Source organism: Bubalus kerabau, chromosome 4 (genome assembly GCF_029407905.1).
Source record: "Bubalus kerabau isolate K-KA32 ecotype Philippines breed swamp buffalo chromosome 4, PCC_UOA_SB_1v2, whole genome shotgun sequence".
Classification (NCBI taxonomy): Eukaryota; Metazoa; Chordata; class Mammalia; order Artiodactyla; family Bovidae; genus Bubalus; species Bubalus kerabau.
Genome location: NC_073627.1, coordinates 81,315,929 through 81,336,446, shown reverse-complemented (window position 1 = coordinate 81,336,446; position 20,518 = coordinate 81,315,929). Strand labels below are relative to the sequence as shown.

At 37.7% G+C, this 20,518-nt stretch overlaps 1 protein-coding gene across 8 annotated transcripts in view; it reads right to left on the bottom strand.

Annotated features, from left to right (window-relative positions):
* The window catches only part of LINGO2 (leucine rich repeat and Ig domain containing 2), a 681,723-nt gene that overhangs the window by 357,108 nt on the left and 304,097 nt on the right, over positions 1-20,518 (bottom strand). For 7 of the 8 annotated variants that reach the window (XR_008713373.1, XR_008713371.1, XR_008713374.1 and 4 more), the window contains one exon: positions 12,909-13,067. The gene's annotated coding sequence lies outside the window, so the exon portion shown is untranslated. Of the gene's footprint in view, positions 1-10,790; positions 12,794-12,908; positions 13,068-20,518 lie in introns of those variants that run through there. The other variant, XR_008713370.1, reaches the window with a different exon arrangement.

Below are 20,518 nucleotides of genomic sequence, written 5' to 3'. Positions count from 1 at the left end.
AGACCATGCCCATAGAAAAGAAATGCAAAAAAGCAAAATGGCTCTCTGGGGAGGCCTTACAAATAGCTGTGAAAAGAAGAGAAGCGAAAAGCAAAGGAGAAAAGGAAAGATATAAACATCTGAATGCAGAGTTCCAAAGAATAGCAAGAAGAGATAAGAAAGCCTTCCTCAGAGATCAATGCAAAGAAATAGAGGAAAACAACAGAATGGGAAAGACTAGGGATCTCTTCAAGAAAATCAGAGATACCAAAGGAACATTTCATGCAAAGATGAGCTCGATAAAGGACAGAAATGGTATGGACCTAAGAGAAGCAGAAGATATTAAGAAGAGGTGGCAAGAACACACAGAGGAACTGTACAAAAAAGATCTTCATGACCCAGATAATCACGATTGTGTGATCACTGACCTAGAGCCAGACATCCTGGAATGTGAAGTCAAGTGGGCCTTAGAAAGCATCACTACAAACAAAGCTAGTGGAAGTGATGGAATTCCAGTTGAACTACTCCAAATCCTGAAAGATGATGCTGTGAAAGTGCTGCACTCAATATGCCAGCAAATTTGGAAAACTCAGCAGTGGCCACAGGACTGGAAAAGGTCCATTTTCATTCCAATCCCAAAGAAAGGCAATGCCAAAGAATGCTCAAACTACCGCACAATTGCACTCATCTCACACGCTAGTAAAGTAATGCTCAAAATTCTCTAAGCCAGGCTTCAGCAATATGTGAACCGTAAACTTCCAGATGTTCAAGCTGGTTTTAGAAAAGGCAGAGGAACCAGAGATCAAATTGCCAACGTCCACTGGATCATGGAAAAAGCAAGAGAGTTCCAGAAAAGCATCTATTTCTGCTTTATTGACTATGCCAAAGCCTTTGACTGTGTGGATCACAATAAACTGTGGAAAATTCTGAAAGAGATGGGAATAGCAGACCACCTGACCTGCCTCTTGAGAAATCTGTATGCAGGTCAGGAAGCAACAGTTAGAACTGGACATGGAACAACAGACTGGTTCCAAATAGGAAAAGGAGTTCGTCAAGGCTGTATGTTGTCACCCTATTTATTTAACTTATATGCAGAGTACATCATGAGAAATGCTGGACTGGAAGAAACACAAACTGGAATCAAGATTGCCGGGAGAAATATCAATCACCTCAGATATGCAGATGACACCACCCTTATGGCAGAAAGTGAAGAGGAACTCAAAAGCCTCTTGATGAAAGTGAAAGTGGAGAGTGAAAAAGTTGGCTTAAAGCTCAACATTCAGAAAACGAAGATCATGGCATCTGGTCCCACCACTTCATGGGAAATAGATGGGGAAACAGTGTCAGACTTTATTTTTCTGGGCTCCAAAATCACTACAGATGGTGACTGCAGCCATGAAATTAAAAGACGCTTACTCCTTGGAAGGAAAGTTATGACCTACTTAGATAGCATACTCAAAAGCAGAGACATTACTTTGCCAACAAAGGTCCGTCTAGTCAAGGCTATGGTTTTTCCTGTGGTCATGTATGGATGTGAGAGTTGGACTGTGAAGAAGGCTGAGCGCTGAAGAATTGATGCTTTTGAACTGTGGTGTTGGAGAAGACTCTTGAGAGTCCCTCGGACTGCAAGGAGATCCAACCAGTCCATTCTGAAGGAGATCAGCCCTGGGATTTCTTTGGAAGAACTGATGCTAAAGCTGAAACTCCAGTACTTCGGCCACCTCATTGAAGAGTTGACTCATTTGAAAAGACTCTGATGCTGGGAGGGATTGGGGGCAGGAGGAGAAGGGGATGACAGAGGATGAGATGGCTGGATGGCATCACCAACTCGATGGACATGAGTCTCAGTGAACTCCGGGAGTTGGTGATGGACAGGGAGGCCTGGTGTGCTGCAATTCATGGGGTTGCAAAGAGTCGGACATGACTGAGCGACTGATCTGATCTGATCTGATCTGAGCGACGTGTATCATTTTCAATTTTTAAAATCTAACTCTTAGGAACTCAAAGAATATATGTACTCATTTGTACCTCAGTTATTGCATACAGATTGTTTTTGTTCTTCTTGTCATTCCATTTATTATAGTTTCTTACTTGCGTTGCAATAGTAGGTATATTATGTAATAGGGAAAAAAAAAAGTTGAAATCCAAGATTTCAGGTACACTTTACTTAAGGCACGAAATGAGAACAAAAGTGTTCTTAGGTATATCTAACATTGTGAAGGGTGTACGATAGACAGAGGGAAGTTTACTGAGCTTTAGAGCCTAGGTGAATTCCAATAAAGTAGAATCATAAAAAGCATTTAAACTCTTAAAACTTTTCTATCAAAATTAGTTTTCAATCTACTTTGAATTGTTCATGTAAATACCATCACTTTTATGAAATCACATTTTCGAGTCACATTTCAATACCATCTGTAATATTTCCAGTGCTGGAGGTAGAATTTTTGTTTTCAATCCCAATAATTTACATCATATTTGTCAGCCCACATCGTTTTTACTAGATATTCTAGAACTCGGTGTTCTTTTTAACCATGCCATAATGGCATTTCAACAAAATAAGGCAAAGGGGAGTCTAGAATGTGATTTCCAGTCTTCAAAACTGACAAAGCATTAAGTGAGTAAGTCCTGACATAATTTAGAAGAAAAGGCATATGTTCATGCCTACATGTCACCGCTGTGAGATAAAGACATTCTGAGAAGACAAAGATGATGAATAAGAACTGGTCTCTGCCTTAGAGAACTTACATTCTAGTGAGAGAAACAGGTGTCATAGAAGTATGTTTTAGGAGTTAAGATATACACAATAGGGGATGAAAAATAGTGTGCTCAGCTGTGAGGTCAAAGAAGGAAGGAAGTGTGATGCATACGAAGTGTGAATCTCACAAGATAAGAAGTCTGATCACAGAGAACTTCCCAGTATATGATAAAGGGTATGGGAAAAACACGTTGATGCTTGCTTTTGCTTTTCTTTTTTTTAAGGAGGCCAAATACCAGAGAGATTTTTAATTGGTGAACTACCTACACTTTACTGCTTAGATGCCCCCTCCTCATCTGGCCAACACAAATCATGTGCATCTTTATTTATTTATCTATTTTTGACCTCACCACATGTGGGATCTTAGTTTCTTGGCCAGAGATTGAACCCACATCCCTTGCATTAGAAGCACAGAGTCTTAACCACTGGGCTGCCAGGGAAGTCCCTGCTTTTGCTTGTGTTTCTGTTCAGACTCCATGAACTGCAGCACACTAGGTTTCTCTGACCTTCACTATCTCCCTGAGTTTGCTCAAACTCATGTCCATTGAGTCAGTGATGTCATCCAATCATCTCATTTTCTGTCACCCCCTTTTCATCTTGCCCTCAATCTTTCCCAGCATCAGGGTCTTCCAAAGTAGTGGAGCTTCAGCTTCAGCTTTGCTTTTAGTAAGAGAATTCCTACTCTTTCTCTGAGGCTCAGCTCTGGTTCATCTCCTTCATGAAACTTCCCCGAGGTTTCAGGTCCACCATGACTTTCTTCCTCTGAATCTCTGCAGTTCTTCTCATCCACCCAAGTTCTTGCCTGACACTTAAAAGTACTGGCTTTTTCCCTTTTCTGATAATATTGCATATTTGCTCTGCTTGTCACTGGCATCATAAACTCCTTGAAGACAAAGCTAACATTTAAGAGTTGAGATTTACAACACTGCATTTAGTTTCAGATGTATAGCAAAGTGATTCAGTTATATATATCTGTGTAACCTATAATGGAAAATAATCTAAAAACGTATACGCTATTGTTTTTCAGTCGTTCAGTCAAGTCCAACTCTTTGCAACCCCATGGACTTTAGTCTGCCAGGCTCCTCTGTTCATGGGATTCTCCAGGCAAGAATGCGGGAGTGGGTTGCCATTTCTTTCTCCAGGGGATCTTCCTGACCCAGGGATCAAACCTGGGTCTCCTGCATTGCAGGCAGATTCTTTACCAGCTGAGCTACCAGGGAAGCCCATATATATGGTATATATATAAGTTTTCAGATTATTCTCCATTATAGAGTATTACAAGATACTAACGGAAGTTGAGGCTGTAAGCCATTAAGCTATGACATTTAAAGAAATTGGGTAGAGACAGTCTGTAACATATGTGGAAAGGAAAGCGACTGAAATTGAGACTGCTTCACCAGGCCCAGTGCCCCTGCAGAAAAGACTAGCAAAAATCTCCTACTGATGGTGCTAATAATGGAGTCTGACAATAATTGCCTTTGGCTTCATAATTAGGCTGCATTTTGAATGTGTAAAATGTAGCCTGTGCCTGGAATTCTATCTACTACCAAGAGTGTGAAAGTGAGGTTACCCTAGAAAAAGTAATTTCCCGGTAAAAAGCACTCTGTCTATAGGAGTTGCCTTAAAATTATAATGTCTCTCTTATCATTAGCAAGGAGAGGGAGAACATGTCCAGGTTTTGCTTGAACAGATGAAAAAAAAATGATAACTTCAATGATGGGAGTAACATATCTAGGCTTCCCTTGTGCCTCAAATGGTAGAGTCCACCTGCAATGCAGGAGACCCAGGTTCGATCCCCGGGTTGGGAAGATCTCCTGAAGGAGGGCATGGCACACCACTCCAGTATTCTTGCCTGGAGAATCCCAAGGTCAGAGAAGTCTGGTGGGCTATATAGTCCATGAGGTCACACAGAGTCAGACACGACTGAGTGACTAACACCCACGCACACACACAACATATCTAGAGAAGGGATGCTACTGGACATAATGATCTGCTTTAATTGAAATGCGCAGAAACCCAAAGAAAGAAATGTTAGCATGTTCTTCAGGCAAGGGGGATAGAGAGGAGAGATGTGAATATGAGAATGTGAGGAGGGGAGGAGGAGAAGAGGAGAAAGGAAAAGAAAGAGAAAGTGGAAGGAGAGAGGAAAGGGGACAAAAGGAAGAGGAAAAGAAGAGAAAAAAGAGGAAGAGAAAGAGATGGAGAATGAGCATTCATCTGTCCAAGGTCTGTGTTCCTAACGCCAGAATTGGCATCTGGGGGAAAAGGTGGGTCAAAACCATTCACTTTCCTCTGTGTATCAATAATCCTGCATTCAAGGAAAAATGTGGCCCATGTGGTAGGCAAACCTAAACTCTTTCTCTTTGAGCCAGGTCTTATCACAAATAAGACACCTGCAAATGCATTTGGCTACAAAACTCTTCACACAAGGAACACACACCTCCAGGCCAGTTTTCCATAGAATACATGTTAGAAAACAATCCATTTAAATCAATCCATGTAAATGCTCTGTTATGGGAAAGAAAATCTTATATAGATGAAACGAATATTATTCAAATGATTTTAATCTAGTCATTCAATAAGTTATAGGTATACGACTTTATATATACAACATCTATGGCAAGAAATATATATGAAGTGTGTACATATATTCACCTTTGTTGAAAAGGAGCAGTTTGTTATTGACATTATCATCAGCAAATATTCGTTCAGAATCAGGGCCTGTCATAGCACCAGTAGTAACAGGCCCTCTGTAAAATGAAACACTATGGGTTCTACCTCTCAAATCACTTTCAAAATCATAGACAAGCTAAATACACACACATGTAACAAGAAGGAAATTACACAATGTTATAAAAATTTCTTATACACTAGAGCAAATTCACACCTATGTATAAAGGCACAGGGATTGGAATGTTAGTTTAAGAACTGAAAATTAGGATAATAATATAATGGAAAACTCACTCATGTTTATAAAGAGGAGATCTTGGAAGAAAAACTCACCCTGACACACATTAGCTGTGTGAGCTTGGGTAAATTACTAACCTTCCTAAGTCTCAGTTTTTTTTGTCTTGAATATACATGTAATTTTGTCTACACTGCAGGGTTACTGATATGAATTACCCGTATTGATCTAAACATTCAACTTAGGGTGGTTGTCATTATTTCATTGCCGTTGTCACTGCTGGATTCAACAGGATGAGACATGATATATATGAGTCTTGGTTATCCTTCCCGTTCCCACTTCTGCAGAAGGGACTTTGTAAAGATTGTCTCCAGCAGCATCTTAATTTCATGCTAAATCTTATACTCAGGATGAATAAATCCTTTCTAATGAAATGATCCCCACCCCCAACACTCAGGGATTTCCTACCACTCAGTCCAAACCCTTGTCATTTTGTCAAGCTGTTAACTCCTGGCAGGACTCCCCTCAACTTGCCAGTTAACTCCGTAGTCCATCACTTCATTGCTACTTCCGTCACCACAGTGCCTCCCTAAATTCCTTCTCTTTCCACCATGGACTTCCTCTGTGCCTCTCTGAGGGCAACAGAGAGCTGCTGATGGAAAATGAGCTGCTCTCTAGTCCTGGCTTGCTGCCGACACCCACCATCCAATCTTAAAAGGCCCTTCTGCCAAAGCCTGGTTTTATTTGCCCTTGGTTGATTCCTTTTCCACATCCCACTGCTGCTTTCTCATCGTGTCTTCCTTCATGCCTCAGCTGATGATCTGGATTCTGCCTTTTACTGACACGGCCAGGGCCACTCAAAACCAATAGCCTACAAAGCACCAACCAGAAATTCATGAAATTGCCTAGCATTTATCCCCACTAATCACCTAGTCTGGTTGTAAGATTAATCATGATAATTAAGCTTTGAAGTATTATTGTACTGTGTAAAATGTAGTTTTAATTCTAAATTTTCATTTCAAAATTCATGGCTGTCTCTCTTATAAAACTCATGTAATAAAGAAGAGGTTAAAGGCATAATTATATATACCACTTGGTTAATGGCAGGGTCCTCTAAAGACAGTCTCTATGAGTGTGTATTAAAGAAGTATTCCCAAATAGAGAATCATGTCAACAGATAAGGACAATCAGTTTGCTATTGTAGGATGCAACAGGCCTTCCACTACTTCCAATTGGATCCATATTCCACTGGATACAGATCCAATCAGTAGTAGGTGACATTTCACTGTGCTACACCACTTTATACAAAGGACTTTGTGTGTGTTAGTTGATCAGTCATGTTTGACTCTTTGTCACCCCATGGACTATAGCCCATCAGGCTCCTCTGTCCATGGAATTCTCCAGGCAAGAATACTGGAGTGGGTTGCCATTTCTTTCTCCACAGTATCTTCCTGATGCAGGGATGGAACCCAGGTCTTCTGAATTGCAGGCAGATTCTTTACCGTCTGAGTCACCAGGGAAGCCCAAAGGACATTTAGCATCTGTGGATGTTTTTATCCGTTGGGAGTAGACAGTGTCCTCATTTTCAATGTGCTTTCTTTTTTAAAAAATTTTAAAGACTATAATTTGGTATGGAAAATCACTTTGGTGATCTTTGGTTAAGAAGAAAATGATATTTACTTCAATATCAGCAACATGATTACAACATGACCAATAACAGAGTGATAAACAGGATTTTATCTCAAACACTAACGATACTCAGATCTGTCATCATTCTAAGAAAGACCTTGTTACTATAATTAGACCTAGATCTCTTCAAAAAGCCTAAGGAAGAGAAATGCATATATAAATAAATAATAATGACCACCACCACCACAATACGTACTGAGTGCTTATAGGTATCAGGTATTCTGCTAAGCACCTTTACATCTCATTTACTTCTGGGAAAAGTGGGTAAAATATTCTGATATTTTGCTGAAAACAAGTGGATTTCTAGACAGAACTGCTACACATATAGATTGCAAATAATAATAATAATAATAATTAGAACCATAATGATAAAATAATTAGAACATTATATGCTAAGTCACTTCAGTCATGTCCAACTCTGTGCAACGCTATGGACTACAGCCCAACAGGCTCCTTTGTCCATGGGATTCTCCAGGCAAGAATACTGGAGTGAGTTGCCATGCCCTCCTCTAGGGGATCGTCCCAACCCAGGGATTGAAGCTTGTCTCTTGCATCTCCAGAGTTGGCAAGCGGGTTCTTTATCACTAGCGCCATGTGGGAGTATCCTCAATTAGAGCTATAGCATTATTAGCATATTTACAATGTATCAAATATTCTGCTGAGTATCTTAGAGCATGATCTCATTTAATCCTCATGATAGCCCATGGAACCCCTACTGATAACTTTATACTTCCTATTGGAAATCAAAGTTCTGAGATAACAAATAACCTGTCGAGGATGATATAACTGTTAAGTGTCAGAGTTCAGATTCAAACCCAGCTCTTAATTAAAGCCAATGCCGATAAATATGATAGAATATTTACAGACACAATTAGCTATAATCTGCCTCCTCAAAGTAGAAGAGTGTAGCTTGCTAGCATGGCAGTTTTTCAGTGATTTCTACCCAGAGAAGTCCACACCTAAGAGCACAGAAAGCATTTGAAATCCATAAAAATAAAAATGCAAAGTCTGTGACAGTTTGTAAGAGAACCATACTTCATTTATAAAGGCAATGAGATATTTAGTAAATGTTTTTCTCTTTTTTCTTGCTTCTTACTGTCAGACTAAATCCTCCAAACCCCTAGACCTTGGGTACTATTATATGTCATTATGTGATTGAAAAAGATCTGTTACTAAATAATGGCAGTATTAAAAACATGAAACACTAAGATGCCCTTGATGTAACAATGGACAAAAAACTCAAATACCAATGGTCCCACTAACAAGAGAGAGAGATTTCCAACTTGTAAAGACACTGAAGTAATGAACTTGATTTGAAGCCCAAGTTTTGATATTCGGTCATTCACTCAGCAGATGAGTTTATTGAATTAGTATGTGGCTCTGGAAATAAGATCCTAGAGAAAAAAGACAAAGACCCTAGTAACAAGAATATAACGTCTTAGTGAATCATATGCCTCATTAAGTAGGCATATTTGGAAAGACATTCTTGTTTTTTTCCCCCAGACCATAAGAGAACTTCTTTGAAAGATAGATAATTCAGTCATACAAAATGCACTGAATTCGGTGTATGATTGGGGAGCTGTATAACAGCAGTAATGTTATGTAAAATAATTGGCCTGAAAGTGATGCTATGAGTTAGGGGTTTCCTACAGCAGAGGTGTTAATGCACCCAGACTCATTTAAGGGTTGTGTCAAAGACTGTTGGGCTGCAGCTTCTTTTCACTCGCTTTGTGTCTTCTTCAGGCTCCCTTCCCCAGTTATTTTCCATGGCTTTAAAGTGTCCCCTATTATTTTGACCAAATGTGCCCTGTGATGGAAAGGACGTGAGACTTTCAGCAGAATTACTTAATTAGGTTTAAGTAAGCAGTCTGGGCCAAGTAGGGTAGGTTTGCTTTCTAGCCATAAAAATGTGCCTGCCATGCACGCTGTGTTCCCAAGGAGTGAAACAGTGATTGATGTGATGATAAAACGAGGAAGGGAAGGATAAAGCCTGAGAGATAAAAGTCTCAAAAGGGAAATAAAAGAAGGAAGCAGCTGCCCCCATCTTAATTGAAGCATAAATTTCAGGAACAGGATCTGAGGTTTAATTTCAAGTGCATATTGGGGGGAGTGGAGAGAGAGAGAGAGAGTGTGTGTGTACTCTTGCATGTGATGAAAACCATGTAAGTTAAATTCTTTTCATCCTTTTATGAAGAGTTCTCATACCATTTTTAAAGCAGGAAAAATTGCAAAGTTAGAGGTTTATGGATTATCAGCGAGAGGCGTTCATTTAGTCAGCATTTAATAGAGACTAACAGAATCAATGAACGGCAGGAACGGCACTGGTGATACAGCAGACTTGAAACCACAACTTTCTGCACTCAGGGAGCTCAATGGTTTCAGTTTATCTCTTTTCTCTGCACATACTTTCCTTGCTTGTTCCCCTACTCTCTATCAGAATTCTTTTCTTATAGATTGCATTATACATTACTTTCATATTTTTATCCAAGATAACCATGCATCCAAAACACTACAGTCCAGACCCAAACTGTATGTCCCACCTCTTTTTTGATTCTCCCCTGTCCTCCAGTATCCAACTTCCATTCTCCAAGCATAACATTTATTTTTACACCATGGTGACTTTGCCATAGTTGCCCCTAGAATGCCTTCATACCCATTTCCTATCAATTACAATTCTCCTCACTTTTCAACTGTGCAGCTGAAGTATCTCTTAAGCCTCGAAGACCTTTTAATACTCCTATCAGTTTTAAACAATCCTTCATTTCAGTTTCTAGAGAATTTTGCTTGAAATGCACCATTAAACTTTTTAGTTCCTTTTGCCTGGAGTGAGCCATTTAGTGTCTGTTTTACCCTGTGTGAACTCTTTGAGGACAGGGCTGGGAGGATCACTGATTTGTTTCTGGCCTCATACTGTTTTACGTGTGGTTGAGGTTCAAAGGGCTTCCAGGTGGCTCAGACTGTAATGAGGGAGACCTGGGTTCAATCCCTGGGCTGGGATGATCCCCTGGAGAAGGGAATGGCTACCCACTCTAGTATTCTTGCCTGGAGAATTCCATGGACAGAGGAGCCTGGTGAGCTATAGTTAATGGGGTCGAAAAGATTCAGACATGACTGAGTGCCTAATGCTTTCATTTGACACTCAAAACATGCTCGGAGGGTAAGTAAACTTGTAGCAAAAAATATGTAACATTCATATGAGGCTTTTCATTATGGAAATAGCTGCTGCCCTGAATTCTTAAAATTTTATTTTCAGAAGACCTCAGAATAAGAACGGTGGCACAGGTGAGAATGTCCACACTCTCTGCAGAGGGTAAAGGAGACACTGCCTACACAGGTAGGACTTAAACGCTTTCCATGAACCACCTTGGAAACTACAAATTCCATTACAGGGGGCATGCTATTATCAGAAGTGCTTTGCAAAATCTGACCTTTTATAACCTGTCTTTATAGCTTAATATTGCTTCTCTGTACAAGTATTCAGTAATGTAACATTGAGATTAGGTAAACTTTTACTTTAAAAATGCTTTAAGAAGGAAAAGTTCCTTTTAGGCTAAGGAACAGTGCAAATTTTTATGACTTTTTACAAACTTCCAAGAACAGAATTCACAAGCCTTGACAATCTTTTAACTTTATGGAGAAGCTGACATGCATCACCATAACAACAACAAAAAATGTAACTGCCATTCTTACAACAGAGAACGAAAACAAATTTCAAACTAATATAAGTATAAATCCATAATGTATACAGTTTCTGTTCATTTTAAAAGAGTCAACCTTTAACTGAGAAAATATTTGAATTCACTGTCAAATCTTTTATGTCCAGAGGCCCCTTCTAAAGTTTTCATTTTTATATAGAACAGTGGAATTTATTATCTCTGTATATCCTAATCAACAGGACTCACGTTAAAGGACTCTCTAAGAGAAGTTATGTTTCTTTATGATTCTTAGATCAAAAGTATTGCTGTACACTTTTCTCTATATATTGATGACTTATTTCAAAAAAATATTCTAAAGAATAAAAACACTTGTCTCACAAATAGAGAAGAGCTCTTTCTTTAATAGTTACATTAATACATGATTATTGGCCTTAAAAATAGATTTAATTGCATCCCTCCCCTTTGTGTCTTTCTTCTAAGTCTGATGTTTTAACATACAACCCAGTTTTAATGAAAATATTGAAATAAACATAATTAGGATCAAATTTATTTTGGACTAATAAACTTAAGAATATGGAAGCCTATCATGAAGTGTTCTTGCTGTAATTTTTTGCTAGATAACAATGTAATGAAGCATGAAACTAGTTGAGGTTTATCCCACAAATGCATCCTTCTTGTTGATGTCTCTTTTATCTACAGACTTGAAGAACTCTTCCAAATATGGCTAACCCAATTTGCCACAAAGCAGGACAAATAGTTACCCACTAACCCCATTCATCAAATAAGGATTTGTGCCATGAGTTTGCTGATCTATACTATTTCTAACAAATTCAAAAGCCATGACTAATTTGAATTTCAGACTCTCAGGATATCATCTTATAGACAAATAAGTTACTAGGAGATTGAGAAGACATATGTATTAAACTTTAGAAAGTCAATTATTTTCAAGCATTATCAAAATTCTTATATCCAAATAATTATCTTAGCCTATAATTTTCAACTGAGTTCCATTTGCTTAATTTTCAGAAAATAAAAAAGCTGTATTTTTCAAAAAACAAACAAACAAAAAACACCAACTGAAAGAGTTCAAGTTTCCTAAATGATTAAATTTTACGTATATTTTCTGTTTCGATAATTGAACTTAAAGGAAATCTTGATTTGGGATTCATAAAATTTTGATATAAGAGCTCTGATAGTTTTAAAATCAGAAGATAGGAATAATGTAGTTGCCCCAAGTAACTGTTACTAACAAATTTTAATTATGTTATAGAGAAGGAAAAGAGTTAAAGAGAAAGATAAGATCTGATAGTTGAAAAGAGATTCCAAAATGAAACAGACAAAAGTCCCAGAAACTAGTTGAATAAGAGCATGTGTTACATTTTAAATTCCAAAAACCACAATGGACTAGGTCATTATGTTACCATATCAAATAATACTTAGATGAACAGAATTTAGAATGATAAATACTTTCAAAAAATAAAATGCAAAATAATGATATACTTTCTAAATTGGAATAACTTTGAAGCATATATGTAAGGTCATATGCTGTAAACTGCAACACTTTCCCTACTTAACCTTCAAAAAGTACAACTGCTTATTCCATTATAGTTCAGAGTAGTTCCTTAAAGAGGAAACTGCCTTAGCTTGCAATCTGGGGCTATTGAATTAAACCATCATCCATAGTATCTTGTGTCTGCTTTATGTTATCTTAACTCCTCCCCTCCTCTTGAGAAAAAAGAACTCAATCATTACTATATCCATTCTCCTGAATTCAAGGGAGCACCATTCTTCAACAACCTGTTGAGTGGACTTAGAAAGCAAACAGAGAAGTTACACATTATTCAATACACCTTGGCAGCACTCTAAAGCCCTTAGAAATGCCTAAACAAATGATAAACGATCAGATGACTCCCTCAAATCTTACCTGGTTTACTCTCTTTAAAAATCCAACCCTTGCTGTCTACCATGCAAAGCTCTTGACCACTGGATGAAATCCACACTGGGTAGTAGATCATGATAATTCCAACACGTCATGGGCAGCAGCATCTCTCAGAATCCCACATGTCATCTCCTTGAAACAAACCTGCAACAAACAAGGCATTTTTTTCATCTAACTGAAAAATAGGGAACCATGTCCTTGGTTCAGGAGGCATCACTACTTGATCAATAAGGGAATCATAAAGGAGAGTATGAGGAGCAATAAATGCCTCTCAAGATGCTGATAAACATTAAAGCCAATAGACCGACATTTATGTGCTACAGAAGGTGTTTTGGCAGGGTGCATGTTCCTCTTTATGTTACTATAGATCTATTTAAGCTGTCGGTGTAAATAAATATTATTGATATCAAAACTCACACATTTTATAGTGCATACCTCTTCTCCTTCATGTAGGTGACCACTTGGAGTACTCAGAAGTATTTTTCTGACTCTATTCATAATATTCTCAGGTTAACTGGTAATGAGGTTCAACAGGACAAAACCCATCAACAGCTAAAAGAAAATCCATAATAATGACCTAGATCAAGGACACTTACATCTGTGAGTTCTAACATTCCACTTCAATATTCCCAACATAAAAATTCAAACATGTCTGCATGATAGTGTATGAGGAACACCTCTGATGAACATATATAAGGGGCTTCAAATTTAGCAGCCTCCATGATCCAAATCAAGATAGACTACACCAGACAGTCACCAACACAAACATGCAGTAGCCAGAGTCTGTACACAAAGGAATGACCAGGAACCAGGAAAGTAATTAGATAACTAATATTGGGGCAATCTACTGCTGCTGCTGCTGCTAAGTCACTTCAGTCGTGCCTGACTCTGTGTGACCCAATAGACGGCAGCCCACCAGGCTCCCCCGTCCCTGGGATTCTCCAGGCAAGAACACTGGAGTGGGTTGCCATTTCCTTCTCCAATGCATGAACGTGAAAAGTGAAAGTGAAGTCGCTCAGTCATGTCCGACTCTTAGCAACCCCATGGACTGCAGCCCACCAGGCTCCTCCGTCCATGGGATTTTCCAGGCAAGAGTACTGGAGTGGGGTGCCATTGCCTTCTCCTTGGGGCAATCTACCACACATTTAATGCTTAAACTATTTATACTCATATAAGTAAATATGGTATTTAATCTTCATAAGCATGTTTAGCTTCCATTTAAGGAGATAAAACTCCATGTATAATCAACAACTCCTGATTGTACAATTGCACAGATACCTGGCACATAAATAACTGTGTTCCATAGAAATTTAGAAGGATTCTAATGGATAGATTTCTTTATTGGTCTTCCCAGGGTAGGCTTTCAGAATGACTAGATATTTTTTTTTAGCTACCACAACCATATTTAGCTATGTATATACTAAAAAATTTATTATTATTATATTTTCTAAGTGGTGCAGCAGAAATGGTTGAGAGGTTGTTCTAAGCCAGTAAGGGGACTCATGTGAATGGTTATGTGTGGCAGATTAATGAACACAGGTGTAAAAACTGGCTTTAACAAGCAACAGAATAATATATCCTCATGGATTTGTGAATAGAACTTCAACTAATATTCCCAGAAGTCCATGTGGAAACTTGAAGAGACAGGAGTGAGATAACCAGAAGTCCATGTGGAAACTAGAAGATACAGGAGTGAGATAACCTATATTTGTGCCATTTCAGCAAGAATGGTAAGATAGCAAGCAGTTGAACTCAAATGCATACATCAGAATAAAATGCAACACTTCAAAGTAAGTCCTTAAAAATCAAGACATGTGTACCTGGACCCTAAGTGACCATTGTGCAATTCAAAATTCAAGTGTTGTGTTGATGCTATTCATGTCAAACATAAATACCCATACACCCAAATACATACATACGCATAACAGTTGAAATTGTGAAAGCTACTTATTCAAGTTCTGGTATTCATGAAGCAAAATTTTTAGTTAACTTCTGGACACAAATGTTCCTATTCATGCTCTAAATTATTTTACTTTTCTTCTTAGAGGATACTCTGTTGCTGCTGCTGCTGCTAAGTCACTTCAGTCGTGTCTGACTCTGTGCGACCCCAGAGACGGCAGACCACCAGGCTCCCCCGTCCCTGGTATTCTCCAGGCAAGAACACTGGAGTCGGTTGCCATTTCCTTCTCCAATGCATGAAAGTGAAAAGTGAAAGTGAAGTCGCTCAGTCGTGTCTGACCATTCGCGACCCCATGGACCACAGCCCACAGGCTCCTCTGTCCATGGAATTTTCCAGGCAAGAGTACTGGAGTGGGGTGCCATTGCCTTCAGTTATCAAATCAAGTCTTTTATAAAACAGATCCATTTCCACGACTAGTAATCCTTTCCTGTCTCTTGGGGGACAAGCAGGGTATTAGAAGAAGTCATATACAGGTAGGCTAAATGTCAGGCAAGTGGAAATTAAACATAATCTTCAAGCCACCAAACTGACTTTGAAGTGAGGAATCTTTGAAAACTAGTTGGTTTGGAAGGACCCACTTGTGACCTAATGTGATTCCTAAAACTTCAGTTCTGCCACTTAGTATACAAGAGTGAAACTAAGTAAATCAGCGTAACTATTTGCTTTCTAAAATGGCTTTATCTCACTATACATAAATGATGTTATTGATCTCTTCTTTGAATGGATAGGTTTTCTGTGTGTGTTTTAAGTAATGAATTAAAAGATTTTCTACTGACCATTGAACTCTAATTCATTCATTAACCCACTTATTCATTCCACAGATTTTAACTGAGCACCTCAGTTGTGCCACCTAAGGGTTAGGTACCCAAATACACAATGAAAACACACTTATTCATTCCATAAAAAATTTACTATTTATTCTATTCTGATTTACTGACATATACTGGTACCCAAGAAATGAAGCAGCATTAGACCAAATTAAAATAATTGGTTTTATTTTATATCCCAGCCACTATATGATCAGACAAAGAGGTTATTAGGTTTGCCAGTGAGTGAACCATTATAGACCAAGGGCTACAACACAAAACGACTGACTTACCCAGTCAACTTGTACACAGTCTGTACTGGATGTGATGGTTCTGTGTCACTCTCAAGCCCACTAACTGAGTGAGTCATGATGATTCAAAAAATCCAACCAATTAGGTTCTGACAGTACATTGACATTTCTGGCATCCAACACAGAGTCAGTGCCTCCCACATGTGTGTATTAGGCATTGCGGTACAATCTTGTGTGGCCTGTGTCACAAGTCAACAGATTTCGGTGCAGGTACTGTTATACAACACATTGCTTCACATAATGTTTGTAATATTATTTTCTCAAAGAGGATATATAACATTAAATGCATGTATTTTCCTCAAAGAGAAGTTCATGAGATGTTCATAAGAAACACTAATTCTACAACATTGACTTGAATTTTCAAGACCAATTTTTAGAGTGAAAAAAATATAAAACTTTTCACTTTCCTCCCTTCAGATATGATACTGAATAGGAATATGGAAACAAAAGACACAGATTATACTTCTAAAAATGCTCTTTAGAAGTTAAGGAAAAAAATAAAGACATTTTACTAAAATCAATATGGCTTCCAAACGGTTCCATTTTCTTCTATTTTCTCATCTTTTGTTTTTTGGATCTCTGCTTATACTGAAACTAGTTTGAAAACACTTTTAAAAATAAATGTTATTCTTATTTTTGAGAGATTTGTATTCTTTAAAAATAATTTTGAATGAGTATATTATATCGTATATAATTTATACCTCAATAATGTTGACTTACAACTTTTAAATGCATTTTTTTATCATGTTCAGGGAGGTTCTAGATAGGGGCATGAGATACAGAACCTATTGACAAAATGCTATTGTATTTGAATCTAAAATAAAACAAATCTGCAATAAATTTTTTATACAGTAGAAGAAATTCAACATTCACAGACCCTACTTTCTTGTTTCGTGGTCTGGCCTTAAGTGCTCTGTAGTTGAATTTTGGCCTTCTTTGTCTTTCTTTATGCATACTACTACTGTCCTTCTAGTTTATATTATTGCTTGGAAGAAAGCTTTCCCCAGGATCCCTCTAGCACTGAGGCACATATTTCATAAGACATTGATTTGTACTTGTTGATATGATGCTTTTTAAACTTTACCTCAGGGATGTGCTTCATGACCACCATGGGCACGTTGCAAAGCCCTCTGGTAGCCAATGAAACCATAGGAATGCTCAGCATTCTATGAGCTCAGTGCATTTGTTAAATGACTGTTTGGTACATTTTGCAAGCCTTGTATCTAAGTTACTCATTTTCCTGCATAAACCTCAAGAATACAAACATCAAGAATGTAGGAATAGGTAGGTTATCAGTGATTAAAGTTATGAAGCTTTTGGCCTTATGTGTTTCAAATCTGTACCCTTTGATCAGTGATATTGGAAAAGGAAAGATGCCACTATTTTTTAAGTAACAGATTTATTGCTTCTAGCTTCTTTTCTTTTTCTTCATTTAGTCAAATGTAAACATTATAGATTATTTCCCAGCAGGCAGGGGTGGGTAAATAATAAAAATCACTGTTAACTGCTATCTGCTTTATATATAGTTTCTCATTTAATTGTCTCAAAGACCATGTGAAGTAAGTATTACAATAATGTCCAACTTATGGTGGTGAAAATAAAGATCAGAGATTTTAAATGATTGCCCAAGGGCATAGAGCTTTTGAAAAAGAGAGCTGGGTGTGCAGTTAATTGATACTATGGTACTGTCAGTTTTAAATTCTTATAAACTGAATTTGAGAGATTTGCTCAACCTACTGATTAAAATCTGAGTGTCTGGGAAATGAAGTGACATCTCAGAGATCATAAGATCATAGCAGGTCTGGATGAATACCCAAACTCAAGATGTCCCTGTCTTTCTAATACACCACTCTCTTACCTAGCTTTCTACACATGGTGTCTAAACAACTTTATAGATCTCCAATTCAGTTGTGTTTATTTTATTATTTTTTTTAAAATTTTATTTTATTTTTAAACTTTACATAATTATATTAGTTTTGCCAAATATGAAAATGAATCCACCACAGGTATACATGTGTTCCCCATCCTGAACCCTCAAGAACCATGTTTGGGGTAGGTTTTATTTTAGAAAGAAGATGCCAAAGCCAATAAACAAAATAACAGGATTTCTGAGTACTCAGTTTTAACGGAGCTTAATTTTCTGAAATCAACAAATGATATTGTTCTCTCTCTCTCTTAAGCCAATTTATTTCCCAACGAAAAAAATATATAGACACCAGGAGAAGAGTGTGTTGATGGATTGTGACAAAGTGTATTATTAGATTGAACTATAAATAACACAGTGGTGTTTTGCTGATGCCCATTTGGTATGTTTAGCTCTGTTATTAGTAATTGCATGCTTAAAATAATATTCTAAGATATCCAGTTAATGTTTTTATTTCAGAAGCCCAGCAGGCAGCCTCTTAAGTGACATAAAACAAAATCTAGGGTAATTCAATCTACATCTGAGAAACCAGTGCCTGATACTCAAACAGTTCTTTGTGTCTGCTCAAAGACACCTAATTCTGAATTGATTATGACCTAGAAAATGCCAATTAAGATAGTCCACATTCTTCTTTGATTTTTTTTAAAGGAGGGATTCTATTACACTTACAAATTCTCCACAAATGAAACATGTCTCCATTCTTTTTCATTCCTTTCCTGTTCTCACTTTTCTCCATTCCTTCCTTCCCCTCTTCTCCTTTTCTGTTCCTTCACTATCTTCTCTTCTTTTTTTCCTTCCATACTTCCTTCAACCCTCCCTTTGGTTTCCTCCCTGTTTGTCTTTTCAGCTCAACAGCGTTTTAAGAATCTGTAAGTTCTAATAATGTGCTAGGCTCTGAGCATAAGGCAAGTACAGATTTAGTTCAAGAGGGAGGGGACACGTATATAGCTATGGCTGATTCATGGTGATGTATGGCACAGGTCAATATAATATTGTGAAGCAATTTTCCTTCAATTAAAAGTAAATAAAATTGGGAAACCAAATAAAATAATTAATTTAAATTTAAAAAAGAAAGCATAAAAAGATAAAAGATAAAAAAATAAAAGATTCATGTACTGCCCAGGTATTGCCCACAGTCTACTAGGACGGACAGAGAAGTAAGCTGATGTATTATGGAAGAGGGGCAGGGGTCGAGCCTATATTAACTTTTCCAGAACATGTCAGCCTAGAGTAGAAAAACAGTGTACATCTTGACTCTAGGTGGCTTGGCCTGGTCAAGTGAGAACTTACAAACAAAACTGAACCCGAAAGTTCCCAAATACCTCACATTCTGAGTTTTCTGTATTTCCCTGGTAGCTCAGATGGTAAAGAGTCTGCCTGCAGTGTGGGAGATCCGAGTTTGATTCATGGGTCAGGAAGACCCCCTGGAGACGGAAATGGCAACACACTCCAGTATTCTTGCCTGGAAAATCCCATGGACAGAGGAACCTGGCAGGCCATAGTCCATGGTGTCGCAAAGAGTCAGACAAGACAGAGTACCTAACACACTGAGCTTTCTGTGGCTTAGGAAGGGATCTTACAAATACTCAGGACTTACAATCAAATGTCTCAGGGTCAGTCACATGACTCAAAGATGAACACAGCTTGGTTGACTACAACCAGAAGCCAAATGGACAGTCAATGGTGAAGTGAAGAAAGCAAGCTTAGCCTAAGAGCATCATAAACATATTAAACACTGCTTTTTCAGAGAGAACACTCTTGTTAACAGGTTTTGGTCACTTGTCACCAGTTTAAGATGCTGCTTTACAACTATTGAAGAGTCACTGCCCATTGCTGTCTACATGTTGGTCCCATTTCCCCACCTATTGGCAAAATCCATGGTAGGTAAAGATTTCTCAAGAAATCTTTCTAGTGGAGGAAAAAAGTCCTTTGTATTAGCTTCTTAAAATCATCAAAAACTGCATTTCATACTGTAGATTCCTGGGCACCACTCCAGAATGAGACTCCATTTTTGGAGTGAAATTGGAAATTCTGCAAATGACAGTTTCCTAGATTGTACAAAGATACATTACTGTTTAAGAATCACTATTAGTGATTTAAGAATCACTATTAGTGTTTAAGAATCACTATTCTAGAACAAAGCCTGTTTTTGGCATTTCTAAATAAGGTCCCACAAGTTTTAATTTATAACATCTATTTCTCTTTTACTTTCAAATAAATACATCTATTTTGGAAAAAATATTCTTCCTTGAATTGAATAAATTGAGAAATTTCCTTTAAAGATCCACCCTTTTTCTTCAAATATTAAAAAAAATGTATTTTAATGTTCCATATGTGTGCAATGTTCATCACTCTTATTTAATATAACTTTAATTTTTGATAACTAAAAATACTTCTTAAGGATAGAAAGAAACCATTATCGGCATCTGGAATCATTGCTAATAGTACAGATTAGTCATAATAAGGAAGGAGGAATCAAGTTCTCTTTGGTATAAGGCAGCACTGTACCTACAGTGAGAAATAAGAAATGAAGGGAGCATAGTGATCTCAGGACAACTTCCCTTTCATGGAGGAGAAGTTTATGTCTCTCTACA